The sequence below is a fragment of the Sinocyclocheilus grahami genome, unplaced genomic scaffold, assembly GCF_001515645.1.
Source record: "Sinocyclocheilus grahami isolate Dianchi unplaced genomic scaffold, SAMN03320097.WGS_v1.1 scaffold1354.1, whole genome shotgun sequence".
Lineage (NCBI taxonomy): Eukaryota > Metazoa > Chordata > Actinopteri > Cypriniformes > Cyprinidae > Sinocyclocheilus > Sinocyclocheilus grahami.
This window is the reverse complement of record NW_015506533.1, coordinates 243,020-250,097: the sequence shown is the minus strand read 5'-3', so window position 1 is coordinate 250,097 and position 7,078 is coordinate 243,020.

Below are 7,078 nucleotides of genomic sequence, written 5' to 3'. Positions count from 1 at the left end.
ATTATATTAAATTATAATATGTATATATATATATAAAATCTGCAGTAGCCTACATATATACATACAAGGAATAAATAACGTTATTATTGGATATCACATTCTTTTACAGTTCCTTCTGACAACAGGAAATCAATCCATAATATTGATGCAGGAAACCTCAGAATAATTTGTCTGACAATTCAAAGTAATGATTCGCAGCTCATTACTCTTCTATGCCTTTTTTATGGACTTTTCCTCTTCATGACCCCACAGCAACTAGCCATACAGTAACAATAGAACACCAGAACAGGTACACAAGCACTCACCCTTCCATACATACATACACATTCAATTTACACTTAAGTAAATAAAATAAAAACAATAACACAGGTTAAATTATACTTTACATAAATTGAAATAAAAAATAAACAGATAGATTGATCACAGACAGTGTTTACAATGTCAATACTCTTCTATGCTAATTTAAAATTTGATGCATACATTATCACAAATGTGGGAGCAATGGCTAACCTTAACTATCAATTAATTCATTACAAATGGTTTGCATGGGAAATAAACAATAACACAGGTTAAATTATACTTTACATAAATTGAAATAAAAAAATAAACAGATAGATTGATCACAGACAGTGTTTACAATGTCAATACTCTTTTATGCTAATTTAAAATTTGATGCATACATTATCACAAATGTGGGAGCAATGGCTAACCTTAACTATCAATTAATTCATTACAAATGGTTTGCATGGGAAATGTTTAATTAAACTTTCAGACTTCCAGAGGCTCCTATAGGCACTTCAATTTTAAAGGACATTTTTGAGATTGATATACCATGCTGCCCTAAACTTCTGCTTGTACATGATGACTCAGCCTTCGGTTCGACTCAGCCTTCATTCTTTGGATTGACTGCAGTCAAGACAATTATTTAATTGACATGGCTGTACTGGTTTTTGTACTGATTTTCCGATGATGTTACTGATTTTTACATTTATTTTAGTTATTTATTTATTTATATGTATTAATTGTTATTTTATCGAATGGTTGTGACACTATGTTAATATGTATTGTCAAGAACTGCACCTAAATGTGATACGGGAATGGTAAAAGGAGAGTTTACATGGTTGCTATTGGTGGGTGCAAATTTATTGCACTTTATTTTTTAACATTGTGCAGGAATGAATGAATGAATGAATCATTGAATGTGGGTACAAAATGACCAGGGTTCATCCACCATGTATCATGCTTGTGCCACGTTCTTATGTCACACGACACTGTTTTAAATCCTACATGGGTGTGATTGAATTACACATTGACTAAATGAAACTGCATTTCTCTGTATGTACTAGTCAGCCCCACCTTCGGCCTAAATCATTTACATAAATAATTGCATAATAAAGACTTTTTGTTCATAGGGTTATTTCCTGTAAATATAAATCCAGTATATCCATAATGATATCAGCAATAATTATATTCATAACTATTTCATTTAGCAAAAACAACTGAATATTCACCACAGCAGTTAAATGTTTCTTTGCTTCCTCTCCATTTAAAGCTGTAAGTGGTTCTTCTCCAAACCACATTTTTAATCTGCTTTTCCAATGGGAGTGTTTACTTCATTACAGATTGAGCTCATAACCATTTATGAGCATAATCAGACACATTATTTTCCACATGAGAAATCTATGCATTTTCTTTACAAGGCCGATGCACCCTTTTCTACATAGGAATGCCGAGACACCTTTTAGAGTACAATAACAAGAAGTAGCATACTTTAAATGTCACATCAAATACAAATAGGAAAACTGGGTAAGATGACGTGTACCTCTTTTTCTCCAGCTCAGATCGTCATCCCAATGCAAATGAATAATCATGTTTGGTGCGGCTAATAAGCATCGTGCAAAATCTGTTTTTAAGCTCATTTTGAAAGGCTCAACAGTCAAATGAGGGTCCATGTATTCAACAATACCATCAGCAACTGTGGGATAATAAAAGTGATTATATGTTACAATGAAAGTCAAAATTCAGAGACTTAACTAAATGAGTGCAGAAAAAGAGGGCAAGCAAAGCAAAATGCACTATGGCAAAAAAAAATGGAACGCAAGGAGAAACCAACAATCATAAAAAATAAAGGTTCCAACGTGAGTTTTTAGTCTGTTTTACACTATAAAAAAACTTTTGTGCAGTGGAAAGTTTCCTTGGACATTAACGGTTCCTCATGGAACCACAGATGCCAAAAAAGAAAATTAATTTTTAAGAGTGACTATGCAGAGGCTGCACTGAAGAGATTCATTAAGATTGTTCACTAAATGAAAATGCAGCTGCATTGACTCTCTGTAACACCACTGAAAAAGAGTGAAAACGTTTTAAACACAATTCAAAATTGACTATATAACCCATAAAAAACCTTAAAAGCTAAAGAGCTCAGGTACCCTCAGGACATAGCAACAATACAACACATCCCACACAGCAAACCATTGCAATGCTACAGACTCGTCATATCCTGTCTTGCTCGTGACGCACTTTCTCAGGAATGGCTCTTTTGCAAGCACTGGCATTTCTTTCAGGAATTTAGTTCGATTGTATTGTTGCTGCTGTCATTGTTTAAAATAATAAGAAACTAAATCAAACTTGACAAGCAGGATACTTGTATTTTTAATCAGCATATCAAAACATCAGTGTGCTTTCAACTAGGCTTTAAAAAGATTACACGCAGCGCAGGCGTCCAACTAGACAGGCTGCATGCCAATGAAGTCCAAATCCTATTTTAGTACTGTTAGAGTAAATAACAATAAAATTGACCACATAGTAAAACGTGTTATTCTTAAAAACAGTACATTTGCCAAGTACACTATATTATGCTTGTAACTTCATTTTGTGACATGGATGGAGGTGTGGGGATTGCGGACCAAAACCTTACAACAATATTGTTCTAAATGACTATGATTTTTGAAGTTTTGATGGTGACATTGCAAGCAAATGACATGCACAACATATGTATGAAGGAAGTCTCCACCTATGACTGGAAAATATAAACAAAAACCCAAAGTCACAAAGAGAGATTTTCTCAGTGCTTAGGTGTCACCCTCTTATGAAGTATAGCAATTAGTCACAATGGTGTTATTTACTGGTGACCTGGTGAAGAAAGCAGACAAACTAGATTAACCAAACAGCCTGCAGACGTCACATAAAATGCATGTCATTGAAACTGTTTACAGTGGCATACTTGGCTTTGTTCAGAGTTCACAATTCAAGATAAATTCATATGAAGTGCTTGTTCTTAACATGATACCATGAGATAAGTAAAATGATCTCTTCTGTTTTTAGTTCGATCTCATTTTAGATGATAATAATGGGTGTAGAGATGCATGTATAATGCTAATGTATAATAAGGAGTCAAAACGGCAGGGAAAATGCAATGCTGTTTTGAACCCAACCGCTGGGTTATATTATATTTAACCCAGCATTTTTTAGAGTGCATTAAATAACAAAACCAATACAACTAATTTATTAGGATTAAATACTCGTACACATTTCATTTTCAAAACCCTTTAAAGAGGATACTGTAGCAAAAATGGGGATTATACACTAAATAGTTTATCTATTTAGATAATCTTAATGTCACACCCCGGGACTGTTTATTGTGTTTTCTTCCCTCATGTGCTCCGTGACCTATAGTTTTCTGTTCACTCCCTTTCAGAGTCGTCGTTTTTGCACCGTTTGTGCTCTATGTTCATTTCTAGGCTTAAATGCTTATTGCTTTCCCTCCTATTTAGTTGCCTTCAAAACTTTTGGGATATGCACTTGTTGCTAAATATTAAACAATGCCGCTGGGCCTTGTGGTTCCTTTCCATCTCCTATTGTAGGATTTACAGTAGTTACCGTCACCTTGTGACCATACGTTACGTGTAGCGTCACGTGGAAAAGCATTCGCGGTCACTGCGTGCAGTGTTTCCTTTAGGAAATCTTAACTGAAGTGAAGTCTATTGTCCATCTGTTTTGTAATTGTGTGTATATACAAGGATTTTCTGGGTGGATATGGAAAATTTCATTAGAAGGAAAACAGATATTATAATCAAGTTAAATAATTTTGAAATATTAATGTATTATTCCAGTGAAAATAATAATAATTTAACTTTTCTTGTACAGCTTTTTATTATTTTGGAAAACTTTCACATACATAAGAAGAAATGGTCAGGATCCAAGCCAAAATTTATTCATTTTCTTCAAGAGACTAAGGACTACTGCACCAGTTTGGAGAACATTGTTAATAAAACTGCAAAGAAGTATTATTATAAATTAGATTATTATGTCATTCTTTTCACAAATATGCAGTTTTTGATTTATGAATCAATGGTTTGTACACTCTGGCATGTTGTTATGTACATATTTGTAAACTGTTGTATTTTTTTTCTGGTCAATAAAACTTAAATCAAATGTTAACTGAAGTGCGATCTGTTTGAAATTGAAGCTCTGATGTGGAGAGTGTATTCTAAATATGTTTGGTGTTGGTTATGTTGGTTAACGTGGATGTATGAGCGTTATTTTTACTTGTTTGCGTGGCAGTAGTATAGCCTCTTTAAATTCTTTTTAGTGGTTTAAGTGTCAGAGGTGCGGTGTATAATGAGCGCACAAAGAAGATGAACCTAAACAGTCTTTAATTAATCCACACATTCCACAGAAGGCAGGCAGGTAACGCACGCTCAACTCAACTTTAACACTGGACGAGGGAACACAGGACAGACTAGAAATAAATACACAGGCAAACCAGGCTATAATTAACAAGACACAGGTGAACTGAATGACACAATCAGACACGGGGCAAAACTGATCTACTCTGGACAAGTCCGGATAAAGGTATTTTCACGAATAAAGGAATTGAACCCTGTGCGAAAAGATTGGGCGAATTTCATTGGTTCACGTCTTGAATAACATGATAGCTGAGCTTGACGCACGTGACAATCCTTGAACTATTTTGTATTTTTGCATTCTAGTGGATGTTTGAAGTCAGTTCCTCTTTCACACAGGTATGCTAGCAGCAGAGTAACTGCGGATGCAGTGTAAAATATATTGTTTCATACCTAAGAAATGTCTTGAAAATTAGATTTAAATACTTTAAGGTTCACTCAAGTTTAGAGCTCCCCTGATAAAGTTTACATTCAAACTTTAGTTTCTCAGGGGAACGCAATAGCATTGCAATGCAATTTTGCTCCTATCTCATATTTTATGCTATTAGACAACTCCTGTTTACTTTTTGCCATTACTTTGATAAATCGCCATGGCAACACCGTTTGAGATATCCAAAAATCGTTCACAATTTAAATTCCTCAGTGTTTTTGCATCATATAGACCAAGTTTGGTGTAAATTGTATGACAGCAATTGGGGGAGTATAAAGAAAAAGAAGTTTAAAGTTTGAGGCATTGCCATTGCAACAGTTTTACATCTGCCATGGTTTAACATTATTATGATGAAGTTTGAAGCACATCAGGAAAAAATAAGAGGCTGATTTTAAAGCATTTTGAAAATGACACACTTCCTGCTGCCAGTTGGTGGCACTAGAACTTATGCATAATAGTCACAGCTATGTGATCAGCTTCCTTCAACGAACAAACAGCTGATGTGAGATCAAAATCCAATGTTTGCTGAAGTTATAACACATTTCCTGTTTCTCTTTTTGCCATAAATTTGTCACCTCGCCACAGCCAAACCTTTCAAGATTTCAAAATCCTTCACAATTTAGCATCCTCAATGTCTTGAGATCATGTTGACCGAGTTTGGTGGCGATTGGACGAAAACCCTGTGAGTATATCAAATTCCAAATATGTGTTTTTTTCTAGAGAACAATCCACAACAGCTGACTTCCTGTTGGGCAGAGCACTTGCTGTCGTCACGAAAGTTGTTCAAGCTGATGCGATCTATATATGTATATGTTTCGTGTGCCAAATTTCAAGAGTTTGAGCATGTTAAGGGCCCCAAAACCTTGTAAAGAAATATTCACAGTTGTCCTTAGAAAAACAATAGGGCCCTGTGCCCTTTATGGGGTCTATACAACTATATAAGAATGTGTTGCCTATTACTAAATTCTGAGAAAGGTTTTCTTCTAGGATGGACAAGGATGTGGATCCTGCTTGGCAAAACCTCTGTTGCTATGTAGCATTTTGTTGTTGTTTGTCTGTGTAATTTATGTTGTACAACAGCATTTCAGTGATGCCACCTGTTTATTTTTAAGAGAGGTTTAATGCATGCCCCACTTACTGTATGTGCCCAATGGCTAGTCTTGGGTTTTTCCAATGAAACTGAAATTGGTCAGAAGAGGGCAGGCTTGGCTCCATAATATGTCATAATACTAGTAGCAGATCAACTGAAACCTGAACCATACGGCTTGTCACATGAGAATAAAAGCAGACATAAACACCTGTAATAATCACAAGACAAGACAAATGACCACAAGCTCACTTTCAAGTGACATTCACACAGAACGTATCACGTTTCAATGAGATGTAAAATGATCTTAGAAAAATTTGATGCGCACGTGATCGGTTGTGCAATGTTATTCAAATGCTAAAACATGTGCCAAGGGAACCACCTTGTGACATTCTTTTCATTGTAACAAATTTTTACTTCTTGAATTCCTGTGCATCAGGTGTAAAAGGTACTGTCAACACCTAGTGATAGCTAGCTTTTATGCCACCTCTGTTCATTAAAAAAAAGCAACTTTCATAGTATATATATAGTGTTCCCAGGGTCCAAAATGAACATCAAATGCCAAAAGTGATTGAAATTTGGCAAAGGTAAGTAAATAGTAAGTAAATAAATAGCTCACATTGTACCACCAAACATGCATGCAGTGAAATGTTTTTTTTTTTCTGTTAGAGATTGTCAAATAGATGATGCTCTGAGTGACACAATGAACTGCAATGTTTGCCATATCTACAGAAGAAGAAGAAAACAGCTAAATAATTCAATTTTAATAGGTGTATATGCTTATGCCCTTTTTGGCCACTTTTGCACAAAACGTCACCTATATGACTAAAATGTCTACTAAAATGACTAAAGATCAAAGATATATAGCATGCCTTG